Here is a 26,514-nt window from a genome sequence, read left to right on the forward strand (position 1 = left end):
CTGATATACTGTTTTTCATTTTCATTTTTTGAGAGGGAAGTTTCATTTATCTTTGATGAAATTTCCCATCTGTTAATTCACGTTTAACTTGTTTAACATTTATCATAGTTACTTGAAAGTCTCATATGGGTATTTGTGAGTCTGCTTTTATTGACTGTTTTTTTCCTTAATCATGTATAACACTTTCTTTCCCTTTATAATCACTTAAGTAATATTTATCTTGAGGAAAGACACATTAGTATTATCATGTCACAGCTCTGAGTTAAAGTTAATCTGCAGTGATTAGGGTCTAAATTTCGTTGCAGGTTTAATTGGATTAATTGTTCTAGGTGTGAATATTTTGACGTCATGAATTATGGCAATTCCTGAGAGGGACTTGAGATCTTAGAACCAGTAAGACTCCAGAGATCTCTTTTTGCTTTATATATCAGGTGCCAGCTTTGCAAATTATGGTGAATTCTCCTATTTTTCAATGTAATGATCAGGTTTTACATCACTAGGGAATTTTCTTTGCTCTCTAACTGTATTCTAATCTTTCTACATCTTGTTAGGTCTCCCACCATCCTGTGGCACTGCCCACAGACTTGGGAGATTTACTGCAGTGCCCTCAGTGGAGAGTCTCAGATTTCTGTTTTGCTCATGTGCTCTACCACCATCTTATATATTCAAGTATTTCATGTTCTCTCCTTTCTTTCCACTTCTCACCACTTCTTCCTTCCCTATATGTACCCTTCCCTAGTTTATCAGTGGTGTATTTTCATGCCCACTCGTGCTTCTGCAACACCATCAAGTTCATGGCTCATGTAGTTAAGTTCCATGGATCATGCAGAATGTTCAAACATTACTCAAACAATTAAGAGAGTCCAATTGCTTACACACAGCCACTCTTACATAAAGCAGCTCTTACTACTTATCTGGTATCTGAAATTCCTGGGGCCTCTGATGTTCCTACTTTAAAATGACACTTCTGTTTTTTTCATCCAAAACATCTTTGCCTTAATATTTTGGTCTTCTCACCACTGTTATATTTTGCATTATATACAGAATCATGGAAATTGCTCTAGCATTTCACTTCTCCTAAAATAGTATATAAATTCTTAAGGAGGATAACCATTTTTCTTTCTCTTGGGTGCCCACCTCCCCCCCCCCCACACACATGTAATTTCCTCTTCAGAGGGTAGAAAAAGGTAAAATACTGAACTGATATAGAGGAAAGACTGTGAACACTTACAGATGAATTTGTTTATCCTGCTGTGCTATAATCCTTTGTATACGCTGCTCTATATATGGCTTACACTTTCTGCTATATTTTCCCCTCGTGTTTGAGTAATTATATGTAACTACTTGTCTATAATCATATCCCCTTTTAAAATGTGATCTCATTTATGGTAAACAAGGTATCTCTGTCATTTGTGTAAGTACAAGCCATTTCACAGTGCTTCACAGTAAGTGATGGGCAAATGCTTGCTGAACAGAATTTCATTAAATTGTGCAGTTTGAGGAGCTATAAACAATGGTAGAAAGTATGATAGTATCAGGTGGTAGATAGATGGTATCAGAGCTATCTGCTAAGTCCTTTTTGTTATGTTTTCCTTTTTGTTATTGCTCTATAATTGTTTCCCCTCAAAATTCCAGATGTTACATTTAATGCTAGTATGCTTTCAGTTGAAGATTATACCTCATATTAAGTGAGAAGTGATTATATATGAAAGGAATTAGATAAGGAGCTGCAGCTCAGAAAATAGAGCAATACTGAGATGCAAAAGAAAACACTGGAAACAGAAACCAGTATGTGTATAATGTAACACTGTGTTGATGAGAACTGAATGTTAAATAGAATGAAAATACCACTTAGGGGTTATTCATGGTTCCCATTTTGAAAGTAATTACTGAAATTTAATTGTGGTAGCCAAGAGTTCCTATGTATAGGAAACACCTCCTTATTACAATTTTACATGTAATTGTCACAGTATAGTACCTGCTATTGTTCTCAGAATAACTCAAATGCAGGGAAGTTTTCCAGGGGCCTATTTTTAAGAGTCATCTGTTACCATTTCTGTCTGATAATTTTGTATGTGAATGTATTTAGCATAAAATGCTACTGTGAATATAAGGAATCCCCCCTAAATATTTGTTGTATGCCAAAAGTGTTTGTTTTATGAAAGTATGTGTGTTTGTGTATATTCTAAATATTTGTGCATTCTTCAAACTAATGCAAAGACCCATGTTAAGATCAGGCTTTTAAAAATCTTATTAATGGAATATTGAAAGAATGGAAAACAAAATCTGACATTGGTTCAGTACTTCCTGAACTAGATGACTTGTGCCTAATATGTAGTACATTTAACAGTTGATAATTCAGGCCTTCAGAAAATGTACTCGAACACTATTGGGAATTCACTCTATGGAATATATTGGTAGGAGAAGTATACTGTGGGAAAAAACTGAAGGAATCACTTTTGTAATATTAATTATGAACAGTTAGGGGATAAAGTGAATATTGGAATGAGAGAGGGGAGTTTGCCTGTACATTTTAGGGCCTAAAAAAAAAAAAACTGTAAAGACATTTGAAGAAGACTAATGACAGAGACTAAAGTAGGCCCCACATTATGTTTGGACCTGTGGTCTCTAAAAGAAACTATTTTTAATAGCAGCTTTACATTGCTCTCCATTTGAATTTCCCTTAACCCCAAAACATAAGGAAAGCTTTCTAAAAGTCATAGCCTAGATTTAGCTGTACTATGACCTATTATGTAAAAAAAGTCTCCCCTCCTCAAGTCAGAAGGAGAAGAGCAGAAGAAATTAATGGGAAAATAGCTATGCCAAATAAAACACCAGTATGCTGTGGAGGTTCACCGTTCGATAGCCACCAGCAGGACTAGAAGGGCAGGTATAATCCGAGGACCTAGAGGCCCAGGGGTACGTGGTTGGGGGTTCACTGATTTTATGATAGGTCCAAAAATGTGAATTTCTCACAGGTTGCAAGTTTCTCTGCCATAATAACTTGTGCATATATAGAGAAATTTTATTTAATTTCAGTAAGGCCAGTGACATATGGGTTAGGTAATTAAAAGAGGAGACTGATAAAATAATAGATACAAGAAATGGTATACAAAGTTCTTTTTCAACCCTTGTAATTACAGATCTGTGTTAGGAAAGGTAAGGAACTTGCCCAAAGTCGGTACAGCCAGTGGCTGCAGGGACTAGGATTTGAACCCTTGACCTGTGCTCTTAGTTACTATGTCTACTGCCTTTGGCAGGAGTGAGGCACAAGGGTCCTGGGACTGGATAAGGCTCTTCTTCCACTTGATAAACTGATTTTCTTACATTTTTACAGCAACCTATTTTTCAGAATCCCTGTTTTCATTCCGTTCCAGTTTAGTTTTTCATCTCCTATGGTTCTAATTCCAAGACTTTGAAATCTGTGAGGGTAAATGCTAGTTTTATTTCACCTTTAAACTTCGGGAATTTGGCAGGCTGATTTTAACTGTTGAATACACGTTTTAGTCATTTGAATCTGGAATGGAGCAGTTTCCTACAGTAAAAATGCAACGACGAGTTCTGGGTCAAGATGGCAACTTTAATGGGATCCTAAACTCACCTCCTCACGTGGACACACCTTATCTACAGCTGCATACAGAAAATTCCCTCTGAAAAACCCAAAACTAGCTGAGTGCATCTTTCACACTGGGCAAATGAAACAACAACAACAAATCGAAGCAGGTAAGAGAGGCTGAGACAAAAATCTCATCATTAACCCTAACCCCAATGTGGTGATCCACAGTTAAGAGAGAACATAAAACCTTGAGCTTCTCCCTAAGGAGTGGAAGGTTTGAACCCCACATGTAGCACCCGAACTTTAAGATTTGCACCTGAAAGGTGAGCCTCCAAGTCATGTATTTTTGAAAGCCAAAGGGTCTTGTCCTTAACTAAGAATCATTTCTTAAGGGTTCATGCATATAGACTCAGCTGACCCAGGGCCCCAGACAGACAACTAACTGAAAAGTTCCCAAGACTTCCTATAGAAGAAGCTAATTTGCACATCCTAAAGCTCAGCCTGAGGTCACCATCTTCCCACTCTCCCTCACTCCACCTGGAGAAACCTGTTGGTATATTCATCTGGCACCTAGATTTTTGTAACACCTCTAGATTGCCTGGCTCTGGTAGCTAATGGTGCTCATGCTCATGGATTCAATGGGGCAGTACCGAAAACAGAAACAGTTACTTAAAAATTTTTTCCAGTGTAATTAACATATTGTTACATTAGTTTCAGGTTTACAGTAGAGTGATTCAACAATTCTACACATTACTCAGGGGTCTTCACAATAAGTGTTTTCTTAATCCCCTTCACTTATTTCACCCAAGCCCTAGACCTCCCCCTCTAGTAAACATCACTTTGTTTTCTATATTTGAATTTTTTTGGTCTTTTTCCCCCCCTTTGTTCCTTTGTCTTGTTTCTTAAATTCCACATATGAGTGAAATCATATGGTATTTGTCTTTCTCTGACTTATTTCACCTAGCATTATACCCTCTCAATCCATCCATGTTGTTGGAAATGAAAAGATTTCTTTCCTTTTTATGACTATTATTCCGTTGTATCTATATATATACACCACCTCTTCTTTATCCATTCATCTGTGGATGGACAGTACAGTTGTTTCCTTAATTTGCCTATTGTAAATGGTACTGCCATAAACAGAGGGGTGCATCTACCTTTTCAACTGAGTGTTTTTGTCTTGAGTAAATACCCAGTAGTGGAATTACTGGATCATAGATAATTCTATTTTTAATTTTCAAGGAACCTCCATACTGTTTTCCACAGTGGCTGCACCAGTTTATGTCCTCACCAATAATATATAAATGTTCTTTTTCCTCCACATCTTCACCAACACTGTTTCTTGTGTTTTTTTATTTTAGCTATTCTGACCGGTATGGGGGATATGTCTTTGTGGTTTTCATACACATTTCCCTAATGATCAGTGATTTACAGTATCTCTTCATGCTTTTATTGGCCATCTGTGTGTCTTTGGAGAAAGGTCTGTTTTCATCTTATGTCCGTGTGTGTGTGTGTGTTGAGCTGTAGAAGTGCTTTATATAGTCTGGATATTAACATCTTATGAGCTATATCATTGTATGTATCTTTTCTTTAGTATTATTTCCTTTGTTGTGCATAACCTTTTATTTTGATCTTGTAATATTTTTGCTTTCCCTTGCCTTAGGAGACATATCTAGAAAAATTACTACCTGTGCTCTCTTCTAGGATTTTTATGGTTTCAGGTCTCACATTTAAGTTTTTATTCCATTTTGCATTTATTTTTGTGTATGGTATATTAAAGTGATCTAGTTTCATTCATTTGCATGTGGCTGTCCAGTTTTTGCAACACCATTTGTTGAAGAGACTTTTTCTCATTTCATATTCTTCCCTCCTTTGTTGAAGATTATCTACTTGTGTGTTCATTTCTGAGTTTTCTGTTCTGTTCTATTGATCTGTGTCTATTTTTGTGCCAGTACCATACTATTTTGACTACTAGAGCTTTGTAGTGTATCCTGAAATCTGGGATTGTGGATAGCTCCAGTTCTGTTCTTCATTTTCAAGATTGCTTGGGCAATTTAGAGTCTTTTAAAATTTCCATACAACTTTAATGATGGCTTGTTCTAGTTCTATGAGAAATGCTGTTGGCATTTTGATAAGATTGCATTTAATTTGTAGATTGCCTAGATTTTTAACAATATTTGTTCTTCCATCCATAAGCATGGAGTGTCTTTCCATTTGTTCATGTCATCTTCAGTTTCTTTCACCAGTGTTTTATAGTTTTGAGTAGAGGTTTTTCATCTCCTTGGTTCATTTTATTCCTAGGCATTTTATTATTTTTGGTATAATTGTAAATGGGACTATTTTCTTAATTTCTCTTTCTCCCTCTTATTAGTATATAGAAGTGCAACAGATTTCTGTATATTTTATATCCTGTGACCATACTGAATTCATTGATAAGTTCTAGTTTTTTTGAGGAGAGTCTGCCGGGTTTTCTATATATAGTATCATGTCATCTGCAAATAGTGAAAGTTTTACTTCTTCCTTACCCATTTGGATGCTTTTTATTATTTTTTTCTTGTCTGATTGCTGTGGCCAGGACTTTCAGTGCAATGTTGAATAAAAGTGAATGGACATCCTTGTGTGGATCTTGGGGAGAAACCTGTTTTTCACTATTGAATTTGATGTTAATGTGGGTTTTTCATATATGCTCTTTATGATGTTGATATATGTTCCCTCTAAAGCAATTTTGTTGAGGGTTTTTATCATGAATGGATTTTGTATTTTGTCAAATGCTTTTCTCCATCTATTGATCATACAGTTTTCCTCCTTCTCATGTTAATATGATGTATCACATTAATTTGTGAATATTGAAGCACCCTTGCATCCCAGGAATAAATCCCACTTGATCATGGTGAATGATTTTTTTAATGTATTGTTAGATTTGGTTTGCGAATATTTTGTTGAATATTTTGCATCCATTTTCATAGGGATATTGGCCTGTAGGTCTTTTTTTTTTTTTTTTGTACTGTCTTTATCTGGTTTTGGTATCAAGGTAATTCTGACCTCATAAAATGAATTTGAAAGCTTTCAGTCTATTTTTTGGAATAATTTGAGAAGAATAAGTATTATCTCTTCTTTAAATGTTTGGTAGAATTCACTTGTGAAGGTGTCTGGTGCTAGGTTTTGTTTATGAAATTTTTATTACTAATTTTCATTGCTGTACAACTTCTCTGTTTTTTCCTGATTCAGTTTTGGGAGGTTACATGTTTCTAAGTTGTTCAATTTGTTGGCAAATAACTTTTTATAATAATCTTACAATCCTTTATATTTCTGTGGTGTCAGTTCTCCTACATTTCTGATTTTGTCTTTTTTTTTTTTTTTGTATGAGTCTGGCTACAGGTTTATCAGTTTTTATCTATCATGTATTTCTGCTCTAATCTTTATTGTTTTTCTTTTTCTAGCTCCTTTAGGTTTAAGGTTAGGTTGTTTGAGATTTTTCTTGCTTTTTGAGGTAGGCCTGTATCACTATAATCTTCCTTGTTAGAATAAATTTACTGTATCCTAAATATTGGAACATGGTATTTTATTTTCATTTGTCTCTATTTCCTCTTTTGATCCCTTGGTTGACCCGTTCATCATTGACTAGCATGTTCTTTAACCTCCGTGTATTTGTATTCTTTCCAGATTTTTTCTTGTGGGTGATTTCTAGTTTCATAGGATTGTAGTTAGAAAAGATACATGATATGACTTCAGTCTTTTTAAATTAGCTGAGACTTACATTGTAATCTATTGAAAAGAATGTGTATTCCAGTGTTTTAAGATAGATCCATCTGGTCCAATGTGTCCTTTAAAGGCATTGTTTCCTTGTTGATTTTCTGTTCGGATGAAGCCCCTTACTAAATTTTGTGTTACTATCAACTACTTTGTTAATAGATTTTATGTATTTGGACAGTCATATTGGGTGCATAAATATTTAAAATTGTTACATCTTCTTGTTGATTTTTTCCCCTTTACAATTATGTAGTGCCCTTCCTCATCTCGTTACTCTGTTTTAAAGTCTGTTTTGTCTGAAAGAAGTATCGTTTCCCCAGCTTTCTTTTGGCATCCATTTGCATGATAAATGTTTTCCCATTCCTTCACTTTCAATCTACATGTATGGTTGTAGGTCTGAAATGAATCTCTTGTAGGCAGTGTATGGATGAGTTGTGATTTTTATTCATTCATTCAGTTACCCTACGTCTTTTTGTAGCTGTCTGTTTCTTCCTTCTCTTGTTCTTTCATGGTTTGTTGGATACCTTTCTCTTTAATTTGTGTATATCTATTAATAGGTTTTGATTTATTATGGTTGCAGAGAACGTCTTATGTGTATAGCGGTAGGTTGTGCGAGGGGAGCTGGAACTGCTTTGGAATACTCCTGCTCAGAGTGATTGGATGGGGCTGGGCATGCTGTTAGGTGCAGAATGCTTGCATTGGTTCCCACAGGTGTCTGTGTAACTAAGCTGCAGTGAGAAAAAGAGTGCCTTCAAGCCTAAAGACTCCTGTTGCTCATTCTGAGATTAGTAAATAAATCTTCTTCCTGTATCTCAGGTGTTTTTCAAACTGCTGCTTCTATGCTATCTCTCAGTGGAGTTGTTTGTTTGCTACTCTGGCTCCTTAAGGGTGGGGACTCTCCTGTGCCCCGTAGATCTCTCATGACTTTGAAAACCAGAGGGTCTTAAAGCCAAACGTTATAGGGATTCACCTTCCCAGTGTGGGTCCCCCGTGTCTGGGGTGGGGTCTTTTCCTGTCCCTTCGGTTTGCCATGTCCCTCCCTCCCATTTTCTACTTGCCTCTTCTCTACATTTAGCTGTGAAGCATCTGTTCTGTCAGTTTTGGGGACATTTTCTGAGGACATTTTCTGAGTTACTTACGCTAATGTGGAGGTCTTCCAGGTGTATCCATGGGATAATTGAGTTTAGGATTCTCCTAGTCTGCCATCTTCCCTGGCTGTCACCTAAAGGTTCTGTGCAGAGGAAACAGACATGAATATTAATATGCCAGTTTTCCACTGAAACAGAGACATTTGCATAATTTAAAACTTGCTACCTGAGGGTCTGGCTTCCAGTGAGCCTGAATCTAGGTGCTGAGATGCTCCCTTTTGGGAGGTCATTGATGTTCTTTAGTAGGTGTCACTAAAAATAGACGGGATAATTACAGAGGTCTGAGGGCCAACTTCAGAAGGCTGGGACACAGTTGAATGATAAGGCTCAAACATTCCTTCACTGGAAGAGGAGGCTGTTTTACCTAATGCCTAGAAACCAACATAGAGAATCAAGGAAAATGAGAAAGAATATATTCAAAACGAAAGAACACAATAAATTGTTCAACGGGTGCATACTGAGCAGAGGAGAAGAGTGGATGAACACAGTATAAGAAAGTACTAAACAGAAGTCTCAGAAGTGAAGAGTACAGTAATTGAACACTACAATGGAGGGCTTCAACAGCTAACTAGAGAAGAGAAAAAAATACCAGTAACCTGGTAGACAGGGCAGCAGAACTCACCCAATCAGAGCAGCAAAATGTAAAAGGATTAAAATAGCTTAAGAGACTGACAGGACAATTCAAGCAGACCAACCTTGCCATTATAGGAGTCCCAGAAGGAGAAGAGAAAAGAAGTGGAAGAGCACTTATTTTCAGAAAAAAAGGCTGAACACTTTCCTAACCTGGGGAAGGAAAGAGATGAACCCAGATCCAGTAATTTTGCAGAGTTCAAATGAGATCCACATCAAGACACACCATTATTAAAGACGAGAGAATCTGAAAAGGAGCAAGAGAAAAACAACTTGTTACATAAGAGAGAACCACTCCTCCCCCACCCCCACGCTCCATAAGACTATCAGGTTTTTCAGCACAAACTTCACAGGCAAGAAGGGAGTGGCTAATACATACATTAAAAGTGCTGGAAAAAAAACAAACAAAAGTACTCTATCCACCAAAGTAGTTCTTCAGATTTAAAGGAAAGGTAAAGGAGTGTATCACTACTTGACTGGCCTTACAAGAAATGTTAAAGGGAATTGTTTCAACTGAAATGAAAGAGTGCTAAATAGTAATAGAAAAAAATATAATTAATGTAAGTTTCACTGATAAAGGTGGTGAGTTCATCACTTTTTAATGTAGTCTGAAGGTTATAAGATAAAGTATGTAAAAAATGTTCATGGAGGGGAGTAAAAATGTATAGACATAGTGTGTCAAGTAGGTTGTTATGAATTGTTTTATGTAAGCCTAATGGTAACCACAGAGCAAAAACCATTGGTACATACACAAGAAATGAAGAGCAAGAAATTTAAGCATAACACCATAGAAAATCATCAAATCACAGAAAAGAGAACAATGCCTCAGTGGCTTAGTCAGTTAAGCATCGGCCTTCAGCCCAGGTCAGGATTCCAGGATCCTGGGATAGAGTCCCAGATCGCATCAGGCGCCTTGCTCAGCAGGGAGCCAGCTTATCCCCCTGTTTGTGTTCTTTCTCTCTGACAAATAAGTAAATGAAATCTTTTTCATTGCAGAAATCACAGAAAAGAGAGCAAGAGAAGAAAACAGGAACCATTAACAAACTGGTGATAAACAGGTACCTATCAATAATTACTTTAAACAGACCATGTTCTCCAGTGAAAGACCCAGAGTGGCCGAATGGATTAAAAAAGATACATCTAGATCCTGCCTACAAGCAACTCACTTCAGGTATAAGGACACACACAGAAAATGAAGGTATTTCATGCAAATGGAACCAAAAAGAACATTGTTCTAGCTCTATATCAGACAAAAATGACTTTAAGACAAAGACCATAACAGGAGGGAGAAATAAGGTCATTATATAAAAAGATCAATCCAACAAGAGGATATAACATTTGTAAATATTTATGCACCCAACAGTACAGCAAATATTGGCAGCCATAAAGGGAAATATAGACAGCAATACAGTAATAGTAGGGGACTTAATATGGAAACATCAGGCTTAAATGACACATTAGCCGGCTGGACTTATATAGAATACTTCATCCAAAAGCTAGAATACAGATTGTCCTCAAGAGTTAATAGAATATTCTCCAGGATAGGCCACATGATAGGCCATTAAACAAACAAGTATTAATACATCTAAGAAGACTGAAATTCCTATCAAACATTATTTCCAACCACAATGATACAAAATTAGACCTCAATTAAATGGAAAAATTCACGAATACAAGGAAATAAATGACATGCTATTGAACAAGTAATTGGGACAAATGAAAATGGAAATACAACATACCAAAACTTATGGAGACAGCACAAAGAGGCTCTGAGAGGGAATTTCATAGCAATAAATGCCTACATCAAGAAATACATTAAAAAACCTAATTTACACCTCAAGGAAGTAGGAAAAAAGGCCAAAGCTGGTAGAAGGAAAGAACTAAGTATCAGAGTGGAAATAAATGAAACACTCATAAAGCAGATTAGATTAATGCAACTAAGACGTGACTTTTTAAATTATTAGATAACCCAAATAGACAAACCTTTGGCTAGATTCACAAAGAAATAAGAAATTAGAGACCTTGTAACTGATACCAAAGGATCATAAAAGACTACTATGAACAACTATACACCAAAAAATTGGACAGCCTAGAAGAAATGTGTATATTCCTACAAACCTACAACCTGCCATGATATAGAAAATCTTAAGAGATTGAATTAGTAATCAAAAACTTCCCAACAAACAAAAGTCCAGGACCTGATGGCTCCTCTGATGAATTCTACTAGCCCTACAAAGAATTCTTACTAATTCGTCTCTACGTCTTCCCAAAAAATGAGAGTACTTCTAAAGTCATTGAGGCCAGCATTACCTTGATACCAACACCAGACAAGGATGTTGCAAAAATCTCCAACAACCTCTTTACAAACAAATTCTGTAATACATTAAGAGAATCCTACACTATGATCAGGGGAACTACTCTCAAGGAAGTAAGGATGGTTCAACATCCATAACTCAGTATCGTACATGATATTGATAAAATGAAGAATAAAAGTCATTATCTCAATAGGTGCAGAAAAAGCCTCTGGCACAATTCAATACCCATTTATGATAAAAACTTCCAGCTAAGTGGGTATAGAGGGAATGTACTCAACTTAATAAAGGCTATATATGACAAACCTACAGCTGACAACATCTCAAGGGCGAAAAGCTGCAAGTTTTTCATGTGAATTCAGAAATAAGACAGAATTGCTCACTCTAACTGCTTTCATTCAATATAATATTGGAAGTCCTACCCAGAGCAATTAGGGAAAAAAACAAAAGTCATTTAAATCAGAAAGGAAGAAGTAAAACTCACTATTTGCAAATGATATATATAGAAAACTGTTAGAATAAATGAATTCAGTAAATTGTGATATATACAAATATTTGTTGTGTTTCTACATACTAACATGATCAGAAAGGGAAATTAAGAGAACAGTCCCATGGACTACTGAATCAAAAAGTAAAATACCTAGGAATAAATTTAACCCAGAAGGTGAAACACCTGCACACTCAAAACTTGTAAGACAATGAAAGAACCTGAAGACGACACAAATAAACAGAAAGATATTCCACTGTCATGGATTGATAGAAGTAACCTTTTTGAAATGACCTTACTCCACAAAGCAATCTCCAGATTCAATGCAATTCCTGTCAAATTCCAGTGGTATTTTTCACAAAAACAAAACAAACTATCCTAAAACTTGTATGGAACCAGAAAAAAACCCCAGCAAGCAAAGCAATTAATACCATGCACATATGGTTGGTTAATTTACAACAAAGGAGCCAAGACGACATAAATAAATGGTGTTGGGAACATAGAATAGCCACATGCAAAAGAATGAGACTGGATGAGTATCTTATGCCATACGCAAAACAAAATGAATCTAAAACCTGAAAATAAGACCTGAAGCCTTAAGATTCCAAGAAGAACACAAAGTAGTGATTTTCTTGACTTAGGTCTCAAAGATTTTTTGGATTTGATACTAATAGCAAAGGCAACAAATAAAGTGGGACTACATCAAACTGAAAGGCTCATACACAGCAAAGGAAACTAACAAAATGAAAAGGCAACTTATGAATGGGAGAAAATGATCATTTCTCTGATAAGGGGTTAATATCCAAAACATATGAAGAACTCACACAATTTAAAAACACCCAATTAAAAAGTGGGCAGGGTATCCGAATAGACATTTTCCCAAAGAACACATGCAGATGACCAACAGGCACATGAAACGGTGCTCAGCATCACCAATCATAAAGAAATGCAGATCAAAACAATGAGCTATCACCTCACACTTGCTAGAATGGCTTATATAAAAAACAGGATATAACAAGTGTTGGCAAGGATGTAGAGACAAGGTAATTATTGTGCACTGTTGAGGGGAATGAAAATTAGTACAGCTACTATGGAAAACAACACGGACGTTCCTCAAAAAATTAACAGAATTACTGTGTGACCCAGAAATTCCACCGCTGGGTATATATCTGAAGAAAATAACAGTAATTTGAAAGTTATTTGCACCTATATATTCACAGCATTATTATTCATAGTAGCCAAGACATGGAACAACCTAAATGGTCACTGATGGATGAATAAAGAAAATATAGTGTGAGTAGATAGATAAAATGGAATATTGCTCATACATGTAAAGAAGAAAATCTTGCCATTTGTGATGATGACATGGATGGGTCTTGATGGCATAACACTAAGTGAAATAACTCAGACGAAGAAAGACAAATACCATATGATCTCACTTAAATGTTGGGCTCTAAAAAAAAGAACTCCCATATACTGGTGGTTACCAGAGTTGGGTGTTGGAGGACTTGAAGGAGGTCAAAAGGTACAAAATTCAAGTTAGAAAATAAATAAGTCATGGGATGTAATGTACAGCATGATGACTACATTTAATACTATATAGTATATTTGAAAGTTATTAAAAAAGTGAATCTTTATGTTCTCATCACAAGAAAAAAATTTTTATATCTATGTGTGGTGATGGTTTTTAACTGGACTTATGTGATGACCATGTCACAGTACAGCTGACCCTTGAACAATGTAGAAGTTTTGGGCCCCAGTGTTCCAGCAGTCCAAAAAAAAAAAAAAAAAACTGTGTATAACTTTAGACTCCTCAAAAACTTACTTATAGTCAATGAATAGGTTTTTTCTATGTTATATGTATTGTATGCTGTATTCTTAAAGTACACTAGAGAAAAATATTAAGAAAAGCATAAGAGAAAATGCACTTACGGTACTGCATCAAAAGATTTTGGCATATCGGGGCGCCTGGGTAGCACAGTCCTTAAGCATCTGCCTTCGGCTCAGGGCGTGATCCCGGCGTTCCGGAATCGAGTCCCATATCGGGCTCCTCCGCTGGGAGCCTGCTTCTTCCTCTCCCACTCCCCCTGCTTGTGTTCCCTCTCTCTCTGGCTGTCTGTCACATAAATAAATAAAATCTTAAAAAAAAAATTGGCATGTAAAGTGGACCCAAGCATTTCACACTCATGTTGTTCAGGGGTCAGCTGTATACACAAATGTCAAATGATTTTGTTGTATACCTGAAATTAATATTATGTCAATTATATATCAAAGTAAGGTAATTTATGAGAATGAAACTCTGATTATTTTCAGTGTATTCTGAATTAGAATAAAGCTTTTACAAATACTAGACTAACTACAAAAGTAATTATTTTGAAGGATAAACAAAGATGCTTAAGCTTTCGACATTTTTATTGCCTTTTTATTTAGAAAGTAAATTGTCTAGACAAAAAAATTCTGCAGGTCAAAAACTTCTCACCTCACATACTGACATCAATTCTTGGTAATAGCTATGTTGAAAAGTAAGGTCAATGGGATTTCTATAATGGATAGTAATGTCTGTAGAACATGTGGAAATATTTAATATTGATCTGGATAAACACTATCTTGCCATCATTTTAATTAAGAGAAAAAGAAGTGTATAGCAATATCACAAAGAATTTATTTTCCCTATTGGTTTCTATAAGACATATATGTAGTTCAAATACTGAAAATTTCATTTACAAATACATCTTAATCTCAATAGAGATTAGCTTTCACAATCTCTAGCAGACCATTGAGGCACTCTGCAGCAGAGATCTTTGCTCAAACCAAAAAGATGGAAATCTTTCACAGAACATGAAAGATAATTATAAATTAACCTGGGAAAATAAGATGATTACCTAGGAAGATAGTACTAATAAGAACAAAATTAAAGATTCTACTTTTTCCCCCTATAGTGGAATGAAAATATAAAAGCTCAATGTAATGGTACATTTGTATGGTGAGTTTGTATAAGCTTGATTGATGATAAGCTCATTAAAAGTGGTGATATTTAAAACTCAGATGCTTGCAGATCCAAATTTCATAGTTTTAATAATTTGAATTATTTTCCCATATAATAAAATTGCTTGAATAATCTCTAGAGTCGCATTCTTAAGTAGCCAATTAATGAGCTCATAAACTCACAAAAATTTTAAGGGAAAGCATAGAGCTCTTAAATTAACAAAGGAAGCATGACAATTTGAAATTACAAAGGAAGGTGGCAGAATTGAATATTGTAAGTGTCAAACTGTTAATAAAGGTGACAATGGTGAGATTGATATTGGCAAGAGGAGATGACTTCGCAATTTTGGATTCTCAGTTAAATGAAAAGGATTAGATAGCTGAAACAGGCAAAAAAAAATCTTCAATTGAGATAGATACTATTTTTTTCTAGATTGGCTGTCACAAAGGATTTCCATAGTAATTGACCAAACACGTCATTAAACATAGATTCAATTCTCTTTTGTCATTTCATATAGAAATTTCTTGTATTCATATTTACCTCAGTGAAATGAGTCTCTAAGCAAAATAATGGTACTATTAAAAACAGCACAGTCTATAAGTAATATACTTAAGGACTTAGAAGTTGAAAGTGAAGGGATGGAGAAACACCATGATAACAAAGTTGAGTATCTACATTATTTTCAGATGAGAACTTAGAAGTATAATGTCCAGAGATAACTGGACATAATAAAAAGGTCAGTTCTCCAAGAAAACTCCAAACGTCTATGCACCTAACAACAGAACATCAAAATAAATAACTGAAAGGAGACATAGACAAAACCACTCTTCTAATTATTTTTTAACATTTTTTGTAATTGATAAGCCAAGTAGGCAGAAGACCAGTAAAAATAAAATTGACCTGAAAAGCACCATCAATTAACTTGAACTAATTGACATTTTAAAAATTCTCTATCCAACAATAGCAGAATATGCATTTTTCTAAAGCTCACATAGATCATAAAATAGAACAGATCACATCCTGGCCATTAAACAGACTTTAAAAGAACATAAATCATATAATGTATGTTCTCAGGCCACAATGGAATCAATAATTAATAATCTCCTAAAATAGGAAGCAATAGCTCCAGGTGATTTCACTTACAAATTCTGTCAAATATTTAATGAAGAAATGATACCAATAATCCATAATCTCATCCAGAAGATAAAAGCAGAGTAAACACCGTCTAACTCATCTGTGAGGCCAGCATTATCTTAATAACACAAACAGATAAAGATCTTACAAGAAAGGAAAACTAAAGACCAAAAATATCTGTCATCGATATACATACAAAATTCCTCAACAAAATATTGGCAAATGGAATCCAACAATGCATAAAGTAATTGTACAAGTGCGATTTACTTCAGGTTTGTAGGACTGTTTCAACATTCAAAAATCAATTAAGTTTATCAAGAGGATAGGAAAATTCATCTGATTAGATCAATTCATGCACCTTGAAGAAACATTTCACCTATTCCAGTACCCATGCATGATAAAACTCTCAATAAAGCAGGAGTAGAGGAGAACTTCCTTAACCTGCCAAAGACTATCGCTTCATGAATGTACAAAAATTAGGGTGCTCTAAGTCAAAGTCAAAGATACAAGGGCAAGAAGAAGCCATGCTTTACAGCTTTCCTTTTTTTTTTTTTTTTTTTTTTAAACATCTTTCCTTACTTACCTTTTGGTGGACTGTGGAGAATGGATGTCCAGTTCTCTTACTAATCATTGAAATTCTCCACTGGTTTTCTGCCCCGCAATTGTGTGTGTTATGAAACACTTCCATTAGTAAGTAGAGCTCTGTATGGCTGATAATGATAATTACTGTTAATGTATTAGCTAATGTTTAACATTTATTGAGGATTTATAGGTTAAACGGTGCCAAGCAGCCTACATAGATTACTTATTCCACCTCAAAACAGTCTATGATTTATTTTTAATTCCCATTTATAGCTGGAGATCCTAAGAGAGAAAGTAATCAATTTGGTGCTATAAACTTAGGATTCAAGCCTACATAATTAGGTTCCAAAAGCAATGCTTCTCCTATATCATGTTGTGTTGTCTCTTGAGCAGGTGAGTATAGTTAGAAGAACAAAACCTTTCAATTAATTCTGGCGAAAGCCAGAGCCTTCTCTCCTCATTGAGAATTCCTGGTGCGCACCTTAATCTCTGCATCAGAGCATCAGAGGTCCAATTATGCAAGTTTAGAAACATTTGCCTTTTCAGGTCGTCTGTTTTCAAAAAATAAAGGCCAAATTTACTGTACATTGGAACTATGTTTATCCCCCCTCAATCCAACTCCATCTCACCTTGGCTAAAACTGTGACCTTTTCCGTATTCTGGCATTAGATTATCTGTGAATCTGTCTGAGGTTGTTAGTTTTTAATTCTTTTTTAATTCTTTCGTTATATTTCACCATAGTGACAAATACTATTTTATGGACAATTAGTAATTTCCCCTTTTATCCAGACGCTTAAAACTAGTTTTTAGTTAGTTAATAAATTTATCCCAAACCACGAGTAAGTCTTTCTGGAGTTTTAATTTCGTGGGTCAGTATTTCAAATACCCCCAAAACAAACAAGCAAAAGATGGTATTTTGATTTCAGGGAAGTATAAGTACTTAATAACTAACTTTTATGAAATTGAGTGCTCTTATTTTCTTGGTCTTTTCCATGAAAATATTTTCTGTATAAAGAAGTTAATAAAGATAAATGGACTGTTTACTGAAGAAAACACAAAACACTAACCATATAGTACTATAATTAAATTACCAAGCAGATAAAAATATTGAAATGCCAAATAGAATTCCAAATGATTTCTCCTTTTTATGAGTACAAGACTTGCTAAAGAACAATATAGTTCCATGTTTAAGGTCAATTGCATAACCTTCTGCAAATTTTATGGAATAGAATTCCAGCATATAAAAATAAAACCACGAAAATAAATAAAATAAGACTTTGTAGGTGCATTTTTCTTTTGTTAAGGATTTATGTATTAATGAAATTAAGTAGAAAACACATTAAAAGTTGACAATTTCTGGATTGGGAGCAGGCATATTTAGAAAAAGCTTTCAAATTAAGTGTTTTTCTTTTAATGGCTTACATTTCGGGGGGAAAAGCACAGCTTAACTTTTTTCATTACCCTTAATTTGTCTCCTTTTCCATGAAATGCTTTTGTCTTTCCACTTAACGTAGTTCCAAAATTCCTGGTCCAAACCTATTCTGTTCATTAGACTATACATTTACATTTTCTAACGCTAAAATACTGATTGCTACTTCCTTGCTGACTTTGAATAACTGACTGATAAGAACCATGCACATAAAGGAGTTGTAAGTTAAATATGCTTATTAGCATTCTTTACCCTAATCTACGTCTGTATTTAACAAGGAGAGTTCAGTCTATCCCAGCAGTGATTCTTGGGGATTTATCACCTTTCAATCTTGAAAGAAACCCCTATAAAAACTTCTGCTTATCACCAAGAAGACGTAATAGTATCTGAATTTACACTCCCAACTTAAAACAACTAAAAATCTGGACGTAATATGTAAATCAACAGTTTTCAAGGCATTGGAGATTCTGCAAGTAAGGACAGTGTTCCCTAACGGGCGGTAACAAGGTGAGCTCCAGGACTGCCACAGTAAACCTTCTGCAGAGAAGTTCCAGGCTTTATCACAGGAGGTGAAACCCATCCAGAGTACTCTGGGTTGAGGAGGTGTAGACAGAGTGGGTAGGGACAAGAGGCTGGAGTTCGCAGGGCAGAATCCTGAGAGGAGAAAGCTGCATAGAGAAAGCAATGTGAAGATGTGTACAGGGTTCTCCTTCAGTTTTCAGCTGTGTACTTACCAGTTTGGATGGTGAGGAAGCTACTTGAGGCTTCAGAAACAATCATAAAATAAGCAGAAGGAAACAGACTTCAGAGTTCACAGAGCCAAGTGTAATTCCTATTCCCACAGAGTGGAAAACCTCATACTTCATGGGTCCTTGGGTGGACTTCTCAGAAAGGATTAGTCCCAGAAGTGGAGAAAAAAATTAGACCCAGAGTCAACTCTGTTCTGGTCCTAACAAAATTTAAAAACAAGATGGAAAGATAGCGCATTATTTTCAAGCAACTTCGCTGTGTCCACTAACAGAGCTCAATGCTATTTATAGGAGTGCAAAAGTGTATAGACACAACAAGGTGTTCATTCAAAAACTGCCAGATATGCAATAAGATAGGACACATAGTGAGGGGGAAAAATCAATCAAAAGTAACCCAGAAAACACATATTATAGAATTAGTAACAACACTAAAACACAACTGTATGCTATATATATAAGAAGCTAGAGGAAAAGAGCACGTAAAGTGAAATAGAGAAACGTGACAAGATGCAAATTTAGAGATGAAAACTACAATGTCTGATAGGCAATGCACTGGATAGGATTAAAGGTAGATTGGACTTTTCAGAATAATGAAGAGTTGCAGATCAATGAACTTGAAGACCTAGATATAGAAACTCCTCAAAATAAAAAAGAGCAAAAAGAATGAAAAAGATAAATTGTGCATCATTGAGTTGTGGGACACATTCAATCAGCTTGCTCTACATGTATTTAGAGTCTCAGAGCAAGTGGATTGAGGAACGAAAGAAATAATAATAGGAAAAATAAAGTTTGAAAATAGTGCACATTTAATGAAAACAAATCCCACAGATTTTAGAAGCTAAATGGACCCCAAACACAACGATTTGACAAAATTACCTGAAGGCCATATCATAGTTACTTTGCTTAAAACCTGTGATAAAGAAACATCAAAAAGTAGTCAGAGGAAAAGCAAACAGTACGTATATAGGAACAAAGATAAAAATAAGAGTAGACTTCTCATGTAAGGCAAGCCGGAAGTTCTTCGAGCAGCATCTTTAAGATGGAAGAAAAAAATCAAAGCAATTAGTGTAGAATTACATGCCTGACATAAAGGTGAACTAAAAATACTTTCATACATTCATTGGCTAAAAGAATCATCTACAAACCTGAAATACAAGAAATGGTAAAGGAAGATTTTCAAGTACAAGTAATGACACCAAGAAATCACAACATACACAGTGGAATTAAGAGTACCAAAATGGTAACTGTGGACAAATGGAAAACAGGTTTTTCTTATGTAAAAATCTCCAAGTGGTAATTAACCATTTAAAAAATAGTATTGTGGGATGCCTGGGTGGCTTAGTTGGTTAAGCCTCTGCCTTCTGCTCAGGTCACGATTCTGGGGTCCTGGGGTCAAGTCCAGCATAGGGCTCCTTGCTCCACAGGGAGCCTGCTGCTCCCTCTGCCTGCCATTCCCCCTGCTTGTGCGCATGCGTGCTCGCTCTCTGTCAAATAAAATCTTTTAAAAAATATTGTATTGTGGACTTTATAATGTGTGACAGTAAATGTATGACAGTAATGACACGATGGCTAGTAGGAAAAAATGCAGGTATGTGGTGGTCTTATACTGTGCATGAAGTTCTATAGTTATCACTGAAAGTAGACTGATCAGTAAAATGTATAATACAAACAAACACTAAAACAAAAAATGTTATAGCCAGTAACTAAAGGAGAAAAAATGCAGTCATAAAATACACTAACCCAAAAGAATGCATTCCAATGGGGGAAAAAAAGGAACAGGAATAAACACAACAAAAACAACTAGCAAATAATAGATTTAGAACCAACCAGAGCAATGATCATATTAAATGATACAAACTATTAATATACAGTGATTGTCAACATGGATAGAAAAGCAAGACCCAAGTATATTCTGCTTACAATATGCCTATTTTAATACTAGAAGCTGGGAACGGATTACAATAAATTACCAAAGCTCATGCCAGAAGAAATAAATTACACAAAGAGCCAAGTATCAATTTTCTGTAGTTAAAATCCTTCCCACAAAGAAAGGTCCAGGACAAGATGGCTTCAGTTTAATAAATTAAATACAAGAATATATCAGAAGGGTAATAATCCACACCTTGAGTGACTTACAAAAATTAACATAATATGAATTGTGAAAGTAAATATGAAGTCCAGACTTCTGGAAGAACGTAGAAAAGAGAATATTTGTGTTCTAGCATTGGGCCTAGATTTCTTAGAAATGTAATAAATGAATAAAACAATTGATAAATTGCGTTTTACAAAGAGAACTGGTTTTTGAAAGTTTGTTAACACATCTTTAAGTCACAACTGGGAAAAATGATCATATATCTGATAACTATTCTGAATATTTAAATATCAAACATCAATAATAAGAAAACTGGCAACTTGATTACAAAATAGGCAAAATCTTTGAATAGAAATACAGTTTTGTTCACCAAGGAAGAAATATAAGTGCAAATAAGGACTTGAAATGCCAATTATCATTAATCATAAAAAAAACTGCAAGTTAAAATCACAAGTTGATGCTTCTCTACATCTCCTAGAGTGCTTTAAACTAAAAAGCCTAACCAGACAAATCAGTGGCAAGATTGTTGAGCATTTGTAAATCTTATTAACTACTGGTAGGAATGTAAAATGGTAAACATTTTCGAAAATAGCTTGGCTTTTGCTTGGAAAGTTAAATACACATGTACCATATGACCAGCCAGTTCACTCCTAGGCATATATTCATGCAAAGACTTGCACACACAGTTAAGCAGAAGACGTGTAAGTTAAGTAGCTTGTGGAGTAGTCAAATATCCTAGGGAAGTGAAGCCTTACTTACCAATTCCAGATCTCAACAAGGGCTGAAAAGCGTCTGGATATTCCAAACTTAATGTGAGATTAAAAAAAAATACGTGAAAAATGTGAGAAATTAAATGATACAAGTTAAATACAAAAGATTTAAGAAGAATTATAAGCATATTATATATAAAGGAACGGTATCTCAATATATATTAAAAATAAAGTTCTAGAGGCACCTGGGTGGCTCAGTCGGTTAAGTGTCTCCCTTCAGCTCAGGTCATGATCCCAGAACCCTGGGATCGTGCCCCTCATTGGGCTCCCTGCTCAGCGGGGAGTCAGCCTCTCCTGTCCCTCTGCCCCTCCTTCTGTTCATGCGTGCACACTTCCTCTCTCTCTCAAATAAATAAAATCTTTTAAAAATAAAGGTCTAGAACTCTTAAATCAACACAAAAAAACTGGTAAAGGATATCAGTATGTTTATATTATTTTTTAATTCAAAATATACATGTAAATATGTTCAATTTCAGTATTAAGAAAACTTAGAAGTAACAACCAGAAGGCGCGAATAATATGTATATTGATAATAGTTATTAAAAGTGGTGACACCTACAGGGATAGCAGATGCAGGGAAAGTGGCTTGCTCTTGAGTACTCATGAAAACATTTCAGTCTTTGGAAAAGCAACCTCAAATGTACCTACTAAAATATTAAAACACATATACACATTGAAATAAAAGACAAAAGGGCAATCTTGCATAGACAAAATAGAAATAAATTAGGGCGCTGATTACTAAAATACAATATATGAAAAATGAATAATTTACATCACAAGTGGGAGAGATTCCTTGGATACAATTATGTGAGAAGAGCTAGATGCAGAGAAGTGTATATAATGTTACCTATTTATTACACAAAAATGGCAGAAATTCATTTTATGTGTGCTTACGTATATCAATAATGATACTATGAGCATGGAGAAAAGTACACACCAGGTTGTTAAATTTGGTTCTGTGGTAGGCAGAGAAGGAAAAAAGGTGAAAGGAATGTAAGTAAAAAAATACTAAAGTGATACAAAAACAAGAATGTTCATTTCCAACTAAAAAATAACACCCCTAGGGTAAGATATGTGAAAATACGTGGGTGGATGGGAGGCTGGGGTGTATCTGGAAGGTTGTATTTAAAAAAGTTATAAAAATATTAATGATACTTCTTTCACAATACTGAGAACATGTTTTTATTGCTTAATATTTTTACAATGACTTTGTATTGTAAATATAGTGAGAAATCTATTAAGTATATGAAACTACAGGAGAAAGTATAGGAGATTTTTAAACAATTATTCTTGGATGGAAAATGTGTTAGTGTTTTTTTGTTTTTGTTTTTGGCAAGGCAGAATGAAACTATTCAAACTGACACTTCAAAATGTAACAATTTAAGAACATTCTCACTCACATACCTGAAAAGTGCCAGGGTTGTCTCGGTGTGTAGCACTCTTGGTACTATACCCAAGCAGGGCGTCAGGACTGTGTTTCTCCACGTCTTTCTGCATTGCTTTCCTTTATGTTAGGTTTGTTTTCAGGCAAGATCTGCTGAAGGTTAACAAGGTGGCCATACCAAGTTCTAGGCTTATATGCAACTAGGTGAGGACTCCAGTGAAGAAGTGATTTCTTTCTTTATTAAATGTAACAGCAATAGTTCCCAGGTTAATTTTCCCTAGCTTTCACATGGCCTAGGTCATGTGTTCCACCTCTGTGAGTCTTCAGATGCAGTTGACTCACCTGCCAAGTCCATACTTAAGCTAATCCTTGGAGTCAGAGTGGAGAATGCCCACCTGAACCATACAGAGTCAGGGTGATATCCTTCTTGGAATTAGGATGCCAGAAATCAGATGAACAGGAGTTGGGCAATAATCCAAGGTATAAGAGAAGTCTCTATTATGTCCTTCCTAAATGAGAGAGAAAATTAAACTTAAGTTTATATACCTTGTCCACATGAAATACATTACAAGCATAGTTAAAAGGTAACATTGAAAATACATACATTGCAATCAATGTTTAATATTTATATAGAGAGTCCCTGTAACTCCTGAGACAAAAAAGGATAACAACTGAAAGAAAAAGGACAAAAGCAGAATTCTCACTTAAATAATAATGGCCAATGAGCTTATAAAAATATTCTCAGGCCACATGGGTGGCTCAGCCGATTAAGCATCTGACTCTTGATTTTGGCTCAGATCACCATCTCAGGGTCATGAGATTAAGCCCCGCGTCAGGCTCCGCGCTCAGGGAGGAGTCTGCTTCAGATTCTCTCTCTCCCTCTCTCTGCGCCTGCCCCCACTCATGCTCTTGCTCTCTAAAATAAAATCTTTAAAAAAAATTTTTTTAAACCTATTCCAATTAGTAATCAGTAATTCAAATAAATGTGACCATAAGCTTTCAATTTTCATTAATTAAATTATGGGACTAAAAATGAAAATACAATAAATTGCAATGATAAAACAGTCTACCAGAATAGGTTCTCTTACACACAGTTGATGGAAATATAAATTGTTGGAGCTTTCTTGTCTGGTGCAGCTTTTAAGGTTGACAAGTTGACAGTAATCTGTCGAAATTGAAAATGTGCAGGCTTGTCTACCATACAAAAATACTCATAAATACACACAAATGTCTATGTTACTGCGCCATTGTTATATGAAAAATTAGAAACTAAGTATCAGTAGGATAATGACTAATTATGGGATATGATACTTGAATAATGTGAAAGTCCATAAAGGTATGGAATAGCTCTATATGAACAGAAATCTATAGCTCCCTAGACAGTCTTTATGTGATTTTATTGGAGTAATTCTGTATTTTTGTGCAAATACACACTATTCCTAACCGTGCCTGTCAGTGCACATGTGTGTGTGTGTATGTCCATAGAGAAGGAGTGGCAGGATGGGCATAAATTCTCAAAAGACGTTGCTTTTGTGGAAAAGCAAGAGCATGGGGAAGGAATAGAAAAATATACTTTTTATAATTTTCAATTTATGGCTGGGGGAGTGCCACAAATGTGAAATAAATGTGTCATATTTGCAGAAATTATAGAAACCATCTTTCTGAAGCCTGTTGTTCAAAGAAATAGCAATTGTTCCTTTTGTTTTTACCTTCATTTCACAGACAAGCATTTTTTTCTACTTCTGCATCCTGACTCCATGTCTTCTCCAGCACCCCTAAGCCTCCTGGTGCTGGAAATATTCATGGAGGTGGAAATGCTAATAGAAGTAGATCTATACTAGGCCATTTAGCATGGTCTCCATGGAGGTGTATCTCACACTTAGTAATTTATTTCCTATGATCAACACATCATTAAGAATGTATTGATTGCTATTTCTTTTGTCTTCTTATATCTTTAGAATTCTCCTAATGTTGAAGGAGCTAAACCTAGAACACAATACACTTACTCTTGATGCTCACTTTCCTGACTTTTTTTCTTTTTTTCCATTTTAAATTAATTCAACATTTGCTGCAACATGGACGGGACTGGAGGAGATAATGCTAAGCGAAAGAAGTCAAGCAGAGAAAGACAATTATCATATGGTTTCACTCATTTATGGAACATAAAAACTAGGAAGATCGGTAGGGGAAGAAAGGGATACAGAAGGGGGGGGTAATCAGAAGGGGGATGAAGCATGAGAGACTATGGACTCTGAGAAACAAACTGAAGGCTTCAGAGGGGAGGGGGCTGGGGGAATGGGACAGGCCGGTGATGGGTATTAAGGAGGGCATGTATTGCATGGTGCACTGGGTGTTATACGCAAGTAATGAATCATGGAACTTTACATCAAAAACTAGGGATGTACTGTATGGTGACTAACATAATAAAAAATTATTATAAAAAAATAAAGTAATATAACTTTTAATGTTTTTTCTTTTTATTGTTGAAAATAGCCAAATGATTCACTATGAATCAGTAGTTACCAGAAAGTGGGATTATTACTTGCCTTCTTTTGGGATGGTCTGGCATACCTGGAGCTGAGCCTGTGGTGTCTGGTAGACCGGTCCTCCCTAGAGCAGGGTTGGGGCTGCCTGTTGGCTGTGGCCAGCCTGAGGGCAAGTCAGCACTACCTAAATAGCACCAAACGGGAGTTCTGCACAGACCTTCCAGAGAGCTATTTAATTGGAGCATGCCTATTAATGCAATACAGAAAAGTTATGCTTTTTATTTTCAACATAAACTTTTATAAAAGCTCACTTTTCTCATTTTTACTGTGAAGCCAAAAGGTTTTTTTGTATGTGAGAGTATACTACTAAAAGTATATTGTAAACAGAGGCAATGCTATAATTTGATTTACCTGAGTTTTTGCATCAACTTTTAAGAAAATACCATAAAGAAAACATACAAAAAGACGATACCGTAAAGAAGTATTTTGCATCTGTAATTCTAAGAATGTGGCTTACCATTTAATTCTTTTTTTATACTCTGCACACTCCTCAGTAATTGGCATTTCTTAACTAATCAAATCCATCAGCTTGATCATTTTTAGTGTTGTTTGCCTTCAGTTCCTTCTTGTTTTTCTGTGTTTGTTAATTGCCCTATTGTACTTGCCCTTGTTTGAGTAAAATACTTTTTAAAAATCACGTTGCCGATGCTGTGATGATATGAATGTTTAGCCTAAATGTGCCTTAAGGGAAGTTTTTGGTATCCAAAGTTTGGAGTATTTCAGACTTTGGATGAAGGAAAACTAAGTTCCTTAATGTAACTTTAATGCATTATTTAATGACTGCAATAAATTCTGATGCATTTTTTCTCTCTACAAAAGAAGAAAAATCATTTAATATTTAATACAATTTCTCAATTTACAATTGAGGTTACAAGTATTCATTTTCCTGTTCTTGAAACATAAACCTCTTCATTATACAAAATGGCTGTGAAGGAAATTTTTTTCAGTAATGAACATAA

The 26,514-nt window shown here is 35.3% G+C and overlaps 1 protein-coding gene across 7 annotated transcripts in view; it reads left to right on the forward strand.

The window, feature by feature from the left end:
- LOC148110331 (uncharacterized) overlaps nucleotides 1-26,514 on the forward strand; it is a 227,371-nt gene that overhangs the window by 166,243 nt on the left and 34,614 nt on the right. For 2 of the 7 annotated variants that reach the window (XR_015723784.1, XR_015723782.1), the window contains one exon: nucleotides 10,081-10,142. The exons of 4 other annotated variants lie outside the window; for them this stretch is intronic. The gene's annotated coding sequence lies outside the window, so the exon portion shown is untranslated. Of the gene's footprint in view, nucleotides 1-143; nucleotides 3,724-10,080; nucleotides 10,143-26,514 lie in introns of those variants that run through there. One more of the 7 variants, XR_015723783.1, reaches the window with a different exon arrangement.

This window comes from Ursus americanus, chromosome 3 (assembly GCF_024610735.1).
Source record: "Ursus americanus isolate L20-20 chromosome 3, mUrsAme1.1.p, whole genome shotgun sequence".
In the NCBI taxonomy this organism is placed as follows: Eukaryota; Metazoa; Chordata; class Mammalia; order Carnivora; family Ursidae; genus Ursus; species Ursus americanus.